At 37.2% G+C, this 13,872-nt stretch overlaps 1 pseudogene; it reads left to right on the forward strand.

Annotated features, from left to right (window-relative positions):
* The first annotated feature begins 235 nt into the window (after positions 1-235).
* The window catches only part of LOC104162379, a 64,264-nt pseudogene continuing 50,627 nt past the window's right edge, over positions 236-13,872 (forward strand).

Consider the following 13,872-nt stretch of genomic DNA (forward strand, 5'->3'; position numbering starts at 1 on the left):
CTTCAGTTGTTAACTTGGTTCGTCTAAAAATCCAAACCAAAAGCATCACTGTTAGATGGTATTGATCATTGCTCATGGGTTAAAGTAGTACTGAAAAACCTGAAATACAAAACTCTCAGAAGTTTGTTCAGTGACAGAGGTGAGCTACGTGTTTAGCCCAACCATATGCTGCCCATTAGCTTTTCTTCCCATTGGAAAGACGTGCATTTTATACTTCTTTTTTCTAATGTTACAGGAGTTTGAAGATGATTATACTGAATTTAAAGCCATAACCCTGGATCTTGATGGACATCTTGCCTCAGTTCTTTGTGTAGGATTTCATGACTGTTCAGGGTTAGAGTCCATGTTCGTGGTCAGTACCCATACACATGAAACTGTTCTTCATTTATTATTAGAAAAACAGTTTTGTGCATTGCTTAAACTATACTTTATATCTAGGTAACCTATTTGTGAACTGAATGCCTTGGAATACTGTCTAACGTGTATTTCAGCTGGAGAATCAGATTGAGTTGTTTGATTCTATTCTCATTTTAATGACGTTCTGCATAGAGGTTCTTTCCAGAAGTTAACCCATAACTAAGGCCAGATCTAAAACCTAACTCAAAGAAACAGAGAGGTGCCTTGCTCACTAACATTCTGTATTTGCACTTGACTGCACAAGGCATGGAGAATATCATTGATGGCAGGTGCGTGCAGGCTCTCCATCCACTGTAGCATATAGTTAGCCTACGTAGTTGGAGTGTATTTCTGCAGTAGTAAATATTATTCTTAAGCAGGAATAGTTAAAATGTAAGGGAACAACTGATTAGAAAAGTTCTTCAAAATACAATTTAGGAGTTGTCCTATGTAGAACCTGAGTAAGTGATGTCATGTTATTAAGAAAGAGGTAAGTATGTAAGATGTTCAAATAGGTGATTGTCCCGAGAGGCATGAGGAGAAATCTCAGATTTTAATTACCCTTGATGAAGCCTCCAATGGAGTACTGTGCCCAGGTATAAGCATTACATTTCAGGAACATCATCTGTTGATGGTTATTGAGGCTGGAGAAGAAAAGACAGAGAACAAACATAAATATTCAAATACATTAGGCTTCTGCATACAGGAAAAAAAATAGTCTGTTCTCTGCATCCAGAACATAATGAACTTGATTTAAAGTGCAGAAGGTTTAAGTCTGATGACTGGGAAAACCACTTTATGCCAAGCATGATGAATCGCTAGAATGGATTGCTAGGGGAGGTGACAGGCTCTTCATTACAGAAAAATCTTTCAGGGAGGGCTAGAAAAACATGTCTTGGAAATGGCATAGGTATAGCAGACCTCGTCTTGGCTCAGGAACACGGACTAATTGCTCTTGAAGTCCCTTTTAGACATACATTTCTATGACACTGTATACACCACACTAAAACTGTGTCAAAGTATGGTAAATTAGGTGTGGTAAGCATAAGGCAGTAATAATTAATGCTTCAAATTTTGAGTAAATTAATTTTCCTTAGGTTGTCAATTTTGGCATTGTTAGCAGTTAGATGAGTATCTTACATTTAGTGCTGGCATTTACCCTGTTTCTTTCCAAATTTATTTTCTCACTGGATTTGGATAATAAATACAGTATTAAATCTGCTCTTTCAAAAGGCAGATGACTCGTTTTAGCTTTAAACGTAACAAGGAGAATGGAAGGTGACTTATCCTCAGAGAAGTCACTTCTGCTTGCCTCTCGGTAATTTTTTACAGCAGTAGGCTTTTTTTTTTCCCCAGAAAACATTAGTGTACAATTAAGACTTTGAATTTGTGTGAGATGCTGGAGGAAGAGGCTAGTGACTTATGAGAGAGGACATATCTGGAAAAGGGGGAGAAAACATGCAGGTTAGAAAAGTGCAGGGTAGGGTTTAGAACGTATCTAGAGTGTGGGGTATACGCCTGGATCTGGAAATCCTACTTCCATATTTTCTAGGATCTAAGCTAACCTGTCATTCTTTAGCTTTCTAGAATTCATCTGTTTAGCAGAATTTAAGAGCATATTTGAAAATATATGGTCTGTTTGTCAGCACATGGCACATACTGATGGTGTAGCTTGGTACAGTTCTGGTCCTTGTACTTCAGAAGCATTTTGGATGAGATTTCAAGTTGAGAGTATTACAGAAAAAGAACTCTAATGCTTACTTTGCTATTTGATTTCTTTTTTTTTTTCTTTATTTTCTTTTTAAGCTTTTAACCATCTTTGGAAAATATATAAAAAAACCCTCTCATCACGGAGATATTTAGCCTAAATTACAATATTTTATTGGAAATGTTTGAAGAACAGGATAACTACAGACATATACATGATGAACACATTAAAAAAAAAGTATTGCACAATGCAAAAATAAAAAATTGTTTTCTTGGTGGTTCACAGTGGCTTAATTTCTGTTCTAATAAGCAGGTGGAAGACGAGAATTAAATAATTAGCAAAAATATACAGGTTACTTCAGAAAGTCTTAAATGGTGTAAAGAACTGAAGGAACGAATGCAGACATTTTGGACCTACTTTTCATCTGTCTCGCCTCTTAGTGTTCATAGTCACTGATTTAGTGAAAAGTTAACGGCCTTTAAATAAGGCATCGCTAATCACTGAACAAGTGTGATTTGCATAATACGATCTCTTACTCAAGTAAATTTAAACATCCATGTTGTGCCTGTGTACAGTTCAAATTTTCTGGTATATTCTGGAAACTTCTTATTTCTGCATTGAAATGCACTTGGTAGTACTCTCAGAATTGCTTTTTAATAACTGTAAGAGATTTGCTTGAATGATTGTTTGGATGAGTCAATAACTAGCAAACCCAGGAATTTCTCCGCTTCAAGGCGATGCTAATATATCCCATGCAAAGAGTATTAATGTTCTATGGTGACAAGACTTTCAAAGATACTTAGGGGGGATCTAGACATCCAAGTTATTTGAAAATTGTGCCCTGTCTCTCCCTTTGTTCCTGATCCTTCAGCAAACATGCTTTTAGGTGGCAGCACAAAGGATGGAAAGCTCCTGTAGGCGTGTTAGATACGCCTGAATTAAATTATTGAGTAATATAAATTCCAACTGTTGACCACTGACATAGCTAGTAACATGCAAGGGGGACATATCTCCCTTTTTTCCCCAGAGTTTTAATTGTTCTCAGTGTTCTCACTTCTTGCTTTATGCGCCTTTCCCCTGTAATTCAATTTGGCAAAGCTATGGATAGCTTGAAAATGGCCAGCATACACAGAACTTCATCTAAAAATGAATAATGTGAGGAAACTAAAGCTTTTCGACAGGATTTGTTTGTGTATTGCTATCATTAAAAGAAGAAAATTGATTATGTGTGTGTTTTTCCTTGCAGAGTCTTAGAAAGTCCAGAAGCTGCTTTTATTTCTCGGAAATATGTGGAAATGTTGAAATTCCTTGACCAATCAGACCTATTGTGAATGGAAAGTTCAGGTGGATGAAATTTGTCAGTTTGATTTAGACCAACCTCTAATCAAGCATAATCCCGAAAATGGCCTCCTGAGTGTGAATTTTGATCCTAAGGTATGTGCGTATAATTGTAACTAAATCTGGCTCTGTTATTTCTCTTTTGACTTCACAGTCATAAAATGACAGTAATATTCTAGGGTATGAGTAAATCTTAAAATCGTAAATCTTACTATTTTTGTTGTCTTTGTTTTCCAGTCTGGAAATCTGGTTGCCCTATACCTGCTCAGGGGAGAGCTCTTGCTTTAAACAGTAAAGGAGGTTATTACAGTAGTAAATGGTTTCCCTAGAGACGCATGGAGGAATATAACAATGACAGTTAGCTCTTACTTTATAAAATGCAGTGGTTCTTTAAGTTATCGAACTTCAAAAAGCCCTGAAATCCCTACCTTTAAATTGTTGAATACTAGTTAAAAGAAGTCTCCTGTATACTTTCTTATATCCCAGTCATTAAAAAGATTTTCTAATGCCTTTGTATCTGAGATTAAATGCAAAACAAAAAGTCATTGTGTTGAGGCTTCTGGAAGGATAACTATAAAACAAACTGTTTCTTTCCTTTTCTAGCTAGTGGTTTTATTGAGAGAGGTGAAATATCTCTTAATGTTGAACCAACTTTAGCTGTGTATGAGAAAAGGAAGAGTTTTGCGAAGGTTTGTGATGGTGGGATATGTTAGCAACATGTGGTTTGGTTTTTGTTTTTTCTCCCTGCCCTTGCAATTTGCATGCGTGTATGTGAGCACGTGCATGGCTGTAACCATCCTGTTGTTGAAAGGAAAGCTTGTGTCTTGGTCTAACAGAATTCCACCTGCAGCTTATGCTTCAGCTTGCAATGCTTGGCCACAGCTGGCCAAATAGCTGTTCTGCCAGCAAAGTGCATAGTATCATGTGTGGGATGTTAGGGCATCTCATCCTGTGCATCTCCTTGCGAACAGTGTGTTGGAAACCTTGAACTTGTCATTCAGCTGCACAGCAGGCTAATGCAGACTACTCTGGGGGCAGAATATCCTCCGATTGAAAAATATTATTGATGACTAGCTGAAAGAAGCAGAAGAAATATGCATGTGGCAGGCGACAACCTGCTGGGACTGTGTCGAACAGGTGAAAACATCAGTGTGTGATTCACAGCAGAGAGTTCAGCCATCAAAGGACAATGCTGGATCAATTCAGGGAATTATGAATGCTTGGATGGAACATACCCTCTTTTTCAGGAAAGGTAAAAAAGAAGCTCTATTATACCTGGATGACAAAGGAGAAAGACTTGCTAAAATATACAAAATACTGCAAGAAGATAGCTACCAGATCCATCATCTTGTTGAGGTAATGGCCAAGTGAGCTGTATTTTGGTATGATGGTATGGGTGTTAAGTATTTGACTGTTAATACTTCCTTACTTGTATGTGTTTTGTTGAATTATTTGTGTAATTGCACAAACTGCATAAAAGTTCCTTGACTGATGTTTGAAGAGAGAACAATTTTGGCAACATTTGAAAAGAGCGTTAGTGCTTTTAAAAGTTAGTAGGTTGGGAACAACCGGCAAGCGGCAGTCATGGTAGAGCTGCTGTGTCATTTTCTTGCTGCCCTGAGCTATGTTGTTCTTGTGATCCCCATGGGGAAAGTCATTTCTGCAGCTGGAGAAAGTGTTCTGAAACATTGTCTTGCACTAGATATATTGTGAAATAATTTTGATTTGAAATGTGAATGTTTCTTCCTTATATGTGTAACTAAAAATACACAACGGATAATTTAATTCGGTAGTTTACTTATGAATTGAATTATAATATCCTTAAATATGAACTGCTCTGTTACATGACTACAATTGATATGTCATACAGTGACTGAGTCAGAGAACTTAACTTGAGTAAGACGTGAATGCGGAAGCAGGGTTTTTTTGTCTCTTTGCCCCATTCTTGCTAACTTTTTTGAGGGACCTGCTTCTGTGTCTATTGCAACAAATTTTTGTGTCTATTATCAACAGTAATTTTAGTGTTACTATCTGGGGAGCAACTTTTAGTTCAGTTTCAGACCTAATCTTATTTGTATTTTGTTGCCTATATTTATACTACTGATATTAATTTAAGGAAGAGATCAAAATAAGGGTTTCTTTTTAACACTTAGTTAAGTATGACAAGGGTTGATACTGCAAAGCAAAACAAACATGCAGAAGTATTCTTACAAAATGTGGATATTCCATCAAAGTTGCTGTATTGTATGACAGTTTTCTGCCAACCTGTAGTATTTTCAATGCAGAGCTGCTGAGTTTTGCTACTGTAAATGCTGTTCCAAGGAGGTTCGGAAGTCCTCTATGCTGACCAAAGTATGATCCAGGAGCACACTTGGTACAAGAAATACTAGAGTGTGTTGTTTTGCGATATACATAAATCTGCACGTAGTGGGAACTTAATGTCTTAGACAAGTAAGGGATTACACACTAAACTGGTGGTCAGAATTATATATAGTTCAGGAAAAGTTCAGCTTTGAATAACTTGCAAAGGATGTATATTCAGTCTGGTTTTATGTGTTCATATAACAAAACGTAAACCCAAAATAGGAGCAGCTGAGTGAATAGTAGTTTTTCTTGTTAATACATCTCTGGGGAAAAGGGGTAGAATTCCAGTCTTTCATCTGCATGTAAATTTAACCAGCAGGTATTACTGTCTCACTTACTGAAATAACAAAACTTTTCTTTTGATGCCTGGAATGATATGGACAACATGTTTGATCTGTCTGAAATCAGGCAGGAGATTATGGGGAGAGTGGCAAATATTACTGACAGAGCTCTGGAGTACGGAAGATCTCTTGTTAGCTATGTGTCTCTCTGGCTGGAGGACTGGTCTGAGTTTATAAAGCAATTCCTTCTCCATGGTCATGGTTTAGCATCCACGAAGATGCCTCTTACTGACAAAGTCTCTCAACAGCATCGCACTATTAAACTGTTTGAAGAGCAGGCAAGAGAGCAATTAGTCTTAGTAATTGACTAGTGGGGGGGGGGGGGAATTGAAGGAGTATATGCATTTATTTATCTCTCCTCTAGTGAAAATATCTATGAAAACCTTTATGTTCAGATAAGCAACTTTGAAGACTCAAAAAATTTTTGAAAGTTAGTTTAAAGCAGATATGAAGCCTTTCAAAATGAGCTTGTGAAACCTTATTAAGAAATGGAGTTCAAGGAGTATCTCCTGAGATTTGTCATTGTTGAGTGAAATGGAGTGTGTGTGTTTACATGCCCGAAAAGAATAACTGTAAGCTTGGAGTCTTTTTACGTATAATACCTTGGTGAGCTGGATTTGCAGCTTTTTTTGTTTGTTTGTTTCCTTAGTGGTTTTCTAATGTATGTGTTCTGTGGGTTTTTTTTGGTTTGTGTGTTTTTTGTTTTGGTTTGGTTTTGTATTCCAGATTTGTACTTGCATATCCTGTTGGGTTAATTCTCAATAGTAGCACTTGCCATTTCTGGAAATCAGGCCCAGAATGTCTTAAAACAATATAGTAAAACTGTCTTGGTTTTATTTTATAAATAATTATATTTATTTTGTAAAACAGATAAGTAGTATCAATAGGGGTTACTACATGTTTATTCACTAGAGCAAGGAATGTTTGCTCAGTTTGTCATCATCCCTGTTTCTCTTTGGTAGTCTAACTGACTTAGAATTTATAAAAGTGACAGATGCTGGACTCCAAAGAGAGGTGACCAAGGGAAATTATTGTGTTCTGGCCATCTCTTGGCTGTGAAGGAGAGGCAGCAAACCACTGTGAACTCTTTAAACCTTCAAAAGAGATGGTTGCACTGTTAGAAAGCTGTCGACAGAAGATGCCAGGCAAAGTTTATGCCCAGTTAGAGATATTGTAGCAAAAGTAGTATTTCACATTTATGTATGTGTATATGGTCCTAAAATAGCAGTATCTGATCTCAGTGACGTAAAGTAACTCCATTCTCCTTGTTCCTTTGCAGCGGCCAGCAACACAACCAGGTAGCTTTTCTTGTGTTCTTTAAAAGACTTGTTTTATGTGAATGATGGAAAATCAATTCAAAAAGAGATCTGTCACATTTTGCTATGATGAGGTCTCCAGTAGTTACTTGCTATTTTTTAAAATAATGACCAAACCATGTTCACGTTCATAAGCCTCCTCCTAGAAGATAAGCCATATAGAAACTCTGGTGAGTGTAGAATTTCCTACATTGCTTTGCATGCCTTAACACAGTTAGCAGTATTTTGGGGCTCTTTTCAAATGTGGATACAAAAGCTGGGATTTGGCGCCTGTCAGGTGATGCTGTCTTTCAGACTTCTCAGCCACTTGTTTCTGTGTATATTCTGCCCTGTGCCTCTCCCAGTTAAAATTCTATTGGGTGGCAAGTGAAATTTGGGGGAGTTATCTGAATTAAGCAAAACTGGATGGTGAGAATAGGTGGGAAAACGCTACAGTGGCAGTGGTTGCTACTGACACTAAAAAAAGAGTTTATTAAGCTGTGGCTTTAAGATCAGCATCTGTGTATGAGACACCTTTATTTGGTCTGTTTTGGGAGATGCACTACACTGTAAATAGTGATAAATAGAATTGGGTAGAAGTTCAGCCAATGTTTTTCATCAGGTAATCTAATTATCAAAACGAAAACTTCTCACCAGTTTCAGTGAGTTTTCCAGTCCACAGTGGAATTTCTATTTCTGTGTCGATCTGGTCCAAATCAGATTGAGGAGATGACTAGGAAAATAAATGTAGGATTTTTGACATGTACTGTAAGCAAGTCTTCAATTTACTCTGAAGTGACTTGGATTCAGGCTTCTTTTCCTTGTACTTTCTTTTGACACAGACCAAAAAACCTGTCAAGGTATCTTTTTTTTTTTTCCATCCTGATGGAATGTTGTTGTTTTTTTTTTCACATGGTTTACTGAATGGGTCTTTCTAGAGATCTTGGGGAGATTTGTAGAATGAGAAAGCTATTTCCATGTCAGCTTTATATATTTGGAAATGTGTTAAAGCAGGAGGAGTGGAGCTCTCTGTTTTACTATGTGGAAGATTCCCAACATATTTTTGAATGAAGTTTTATGTGGTTATACATAAAATAACTGAGTTCATTAAGTTCAAGTAGTTTATGATTAGCAATGATCCATAAAATTAATTATTTTACAGCTGACAAAAATTCTAGTAAAAGCTATGACAGAGTATAGCTTGTGGTTAAATAAATACTCCACTGTAATTTCTTATTCATAGGCAGGTGTTGGGGTATCCTCACTCTTAATATACAGGTTTTACTGATATATTTCTACCATGTGTGATATTTTTTCCTTCAGAATAATGTTACTTGGTTAAATAGGAATTGCCTGAAAAACAGAATACTGTTAAGAGAGCTGCGTTAGTAAAGCACAAACTGCTCTTCAGGCACCTGAGGTTGCAGTTATCAAAAGAAAATGTGCTTTACCTGAGTTATGTTGAATTCTGGGATCAGTCATTTTTTATCTCTGGGTTTTTTTTATGAGAACATGATCAGTGACAGGTGTCATTATCTGTGTTTCATCAGGGGAAGCAGCTGGAATTCAGGGAAAGATTTAAAGTGGAAGCTCCCTTTCATTTTAGTACAGAAAATGCATATACCTGCCTCAAGGTAATGGGGAATCCCATAAAAACATATTTGCTTGTAATCTTACAGTACTAAATCTTAATTATATTTGGCTGTACATGTGAAAATATTTGTGGCTTGTGGGTCAGGGTTTTTGGGGAGGGTTTCGTTTGTTTATTTGTTCTGGGTTTTTTTTGTGGGGTTTTGGTTGAGTGTTGTGTGTGTGTGTGTGTGCGGTTCCCCCCCAGCCCCCTCCAAGAAGCTGGTGTAATTCTAGCACCACTGAATCTAGGTTTCTCTTGTTTCTCTTCTAATGTTGCATATACTCACTGATAAATGGAAAAAAAAAAAAAAAATCAGAGTACTTGCTTCTATTCTCTATTCATGTTCCTTTAAAAAGTCAGCATAGTGTGCTCTTGGATGCAGTAGTCTAAAGTGGACTGTTTAGTGCATCTTTTTAAAACATCATGAAGGGATTTTGCTAACATTTATGCAACTTTAAGGAGAAGTGGTTTAATAAGTTAAGAGATTTATTACAACATTATAAATTAACTGTTTTCTATGCAGCTTTTCTTTTTATGGCTTAATTTAGAGTCCTTTGTATGCCTTTCAGAGACAATGCAAATGCAACTTTTTAACCTCTTTGCAATAATTGCTCTCAGCTCTTCTTTGTTGAGTCATATATACAGGATCTATAGTTTTCACTGCCAGGTTTAGGTCAGCTCAATATACCCTATAACTGTACTTTGAGTGTTCTTTTCCCCTTCAAGGCAGATCAAGAGCTTGAGATGCTGCAAAAACAAATGTTACAAATGCAGGAATCTGCAAAACTCTTCGAAGTAGCTATTCCAGACTACAAGCAAATGAAACAATGTTGAAAAGAAGCGTGGTTGCTGAAGAAAGTTTGGTGTTTATATTAATGTAAGAAGATTTTTTTTTTAAAAAAAAAAATCATTATAAACTTAGAATATGTTTTGAATGTTATACTTTTAATTTGATCTAGAAGTGTTATAGTTTTGATTTCAGTATTTTAAATATTTTTCTTCTAAGACTTTCATATTCCTTTTGTTTTTGAAATTATAGTTGTTATGCTTTAGGATACCCAGAGTAAAAATATCTGTTTTCTCAAGTTAACCAATTCCAAGATAATCCCAAAGCAAAACAACCTTTGTAGTTTCATTTTGAGCTTTTTTTAATAGCAATGATTTCCTTGAGTAATTAAAATTGTTGAGTAATAATTCAGAAAGCCAGAAAATTCCACTTCAGAACTGAGGGTTGTATGTTGGGGAGCTGAAGAAGGTTAGAAGCGAGAGTCCAGAAAAGGCAATGTACACACCTGTATGGGAAATCAGCCCAGTAAACTTCAGTTTCCCTCAAGAAGTTGTTTTTCATAGGCAAGGTTAAAAATATATGTACTAGATTTCTTTCCATGATTTTGTGCGTAGCATTTGTATTGCCAGGAGGGGGTGCAAGGCAGTTCCCCCCCCCCCCCATCTCCCAGGTGCACCTCTATGTTGTCAGTGGCTATAAGTGTGTGTTTAATAACTTCAGAAAGGTAGGTAGGTATGTATACCTGTCAGATACTGAAGAATGAAACTGTTTAAGTGCTTGGCTTTTGGGTTGAATTTTGAGAAGATGGATTATTTTGTGTGCTTTCTAGGTAGTTGTACTGTAGGGCTGCAAAAAAAAATAAGGTCTAGGAGCTGTTGCTGTGTGACGGGCTTTTCCCTGCATCCATTTATCTGTTGTGTAGCAGAAGCTTGTCTTTACCAAATGTTGTTGACACTTTTATCTGTACTTTCTGTTTCAGAGCAGCATTGATGATTGGACTAAAACCCAGTGAAGGCAGATTAATGTGGAACAGATGGATGTGCGGCTCAGAAGGTTTGCCAAAGCAGGTTCCATAGCTGTCTCTTTCTGCAGTTTATCTGTCTCTGTGCCACCCCTTCCTCGCTCTTCCCACCCACTTTGATGTTCCCATCGATTTGTTACTCAAGTCCAAACTGAATATTCTGGAACATGTTTTGTTTTGGGGCCTTTGCTTTAAAACTTTATTTTTCTGGATAAGTTTCTAGTCCCTGCAGAGGTACATGGTAAAACTGTGCTATCACTTCTCTGAATTGAGGCAGTATGTGAAAGAATAAAGAGGGTGGGGATTTATGATAGGGCCCACCAGATGAAAGTCATTATTTTTAGAGATAGGTGGAATTTGCAGAGGTTTGTCTGCTCTGCTCTTAGACATAGCTCCAGAGTTATGGGAGTTGCAGCAAAGATGTTCATTTTTAAAGGGAGAGCACTTTCTCTGATTGAAGTATTTGCCATGCTTTATTGACTGTAGCCCTGCAGAAGACAGTTCCAATGGGACAAGTGAAGTATGAAGCAAAAGTAGCAACAAAGGCCCCCAGACTATTTGCAGGTCACTAGAGGAATAGCTGTGGTTCATAGACAGTATAGTAGTTGAGTATGGAAGGAAGAAAGTCTTGAAGCTAACGGGTATGAAGTTTGTTCTTCTTTATCCATTTGTTTCATTCAGGAATAAATAAGTTTAATTGCATACCCAATTAGTAGTGCTGTAAGAGAAGACTCAGACTTTATAGCAGATGTCTTGACTTAAATTGCTTCAAAATTATGGACTCCACCTAGCCAATTCTAATACTGGGGGCTGTCATGCTGTGACAGAGGTGGTAAAAGCAAGGAGGGGGTTGAGATAACAACATTCTCCCTCTGCTTTTGCATCATTTGCTGTGGCACATATGCCAGGTCCTGGAACAGAGGAGACGCTCATCGCGACTGGTGAGCTGATCGCTTGTGTCGTGTTTATCATTCTCCAGCGTGCGTATGTGGCTCCCTTACCCCTCTGAATGATGGTTTTGAATGTATTGAATTTATGGATACTTTTATCTGTAGTGAAATAATTAATAAGAAAATTAGACTTAAGTCCTCAGGGCTGTGCTAAAGTAAATGGCTCTGATCCAACTGGAATCATAAAATCACTGTGTAAATGCAGTGTTAATACAGGTCCATTGCTTTAATTGACATACTGGAAAGTACATTTCCAGACACTTTGCTTTATCTGCCACATAAACCAATGACCCCAGTAAAATCTTCCCTAGTCTTGTGCTAACTACAGCTGTCTCACACATCCGCACAGGCAAGCAGAGTTTTCTGACAAACCTCCTAAATTTTTCTTAAGGCTGTCAGCAAGGTGGCTGTTAATGGCAAGTACTTCCTGCAATTATTTTAATCCTATTGCTTAGGAAATGCAGTCTTTGGATAAAGAAGTTTGTGCATGGGATGTATATAGAGACTTGGAGTTAACACTGAAGAATCTGATGTCATCACCGAGAGCAATATTGGAGTTGGAAAATCCTGCAGAGGAGGTGCTGATACCAGGTCATGAAGGTGACGGGAGTAAGTATTCAGCCAAAGAGACCCTGGTGATGGTTTTTCGTGCTCTACATATAGATGCAGATGGAGCAGTACTGTCAGGCAGGTAGTAGAGCCATTGCTGCCAACTGTTCAGCGTGTCAGTGGAGCAGAGATTTAGGTTTCAGACAGAGGCATCTGGTGGGTTGAGAAGTGAATTTGTGATCTCTGCTGAGACAAAAGAACTCAATTCACTGAAGGCCAACCTGGTTTGCTAAATGGGAGGGTTCTTCCATACCTGGCTGTCTCCCTGCTGAGCCTGAAAATAGCACTAAGCTTGAAAGGTTCTCTGTTCTGTTTGGGACAGGAGAATACTTCCCAGTAATAATTTCTATTAAATATTTATAAGAAAACCAAGCAATGTGTCTAGAAACTTTCCTGGATAGCTAAAGCGAATGTTGCTTAATAGTGAACAGAGGAAATGATGGACAGAGGGAAATGGAAGGTAAGGAAGGAAAGGCCACCTGGAACATCAGGGTGCTAGTAAATCTTTTTGAGAATTAGTGCACAGGGAGGTTGTTGACCTTGACAGTAGATGGGGGTGAGGGAAGAGGGGGGAGGAGCGAGGAGTGCCAGAAGGGGAAGAGAGATATTTTGCCCAACTGTTGATCATATAGCTGGAAAACTTAAGAAGTTTGTATGAACCAAAAAAAAAAAAAGTTATTTTACTTTCTCAAAGAATCTCAGTGATTTTTGTTTCTAGGGTATAACATGGACCAGTTGTTGGTTTTCAAAATTTCAATCACTTTTTAACCATTTTGAGGGAAAAACCCTTGAAGTTCAATTTTTAGTCATTTTTAAAATGAAGAGAACTGGAAAGGTGAAAGAAAAACGCAGAAGAGAGTGAGCATAACAGAATGTTTCTATGCCAATATACCAAGTATTTTTCACATACTTTTAATAAAAACACATTTTTTAATTATTTTAATGTAGAAAGCTGCTAAACAGGTCGAGTACGAAAGTTTTGTGACTTTTTTTAAACAAATGAAAAAAGGATTGACTGTTGTGTTTTCGAAGCCTTGATTAAAATTTAAAAGTTTATTTTTTAATTGATATTTTATAAAATACAGCAAATACCTGCCACCACTCCCCAATATTTCTAGTGTGCCAATCCTGTGTTTGCAGCTCACATCAGCTTCAGTGACAGCTGTGCAAATAAACTTGCCTTTTAGCATTGTTATACACAATATGTCACAGTGCAAGACCAAAAAATACAGTAATGGCATTAATCAACCTAGATTAAATATTTCTTAAGTTCACAGTTTTGTTGCAAATATGAAAGTGTATCCAGTATTTAGAGTGCATGTAACTTATTTCATTGTTTTTTACTTGGATTCCATTTGAACACTTTTATTATATGCTTATGTCTGATTTTTCTTATCCATTTACTTATTTTGCTCTCTGATATCTCTTTG

The sequence above is a fragment of the Cariama cristata genome, unplaced genomic scaffold (assembly GCF_000690535.1).
Source record: "Cariama cristata isolate BGI_N322 unplaced genomic scaffold, ASM69053v1 scaffold4385, whole genome shotgun sequence".
In the NCBI taxonomy this organism is placed as follows: domain Eukaryota; kingdom Metazoa; phylum Chordata; class Aves; order Cariamiformes; family Cariamidae; genus Cariama; species Cariama cristata.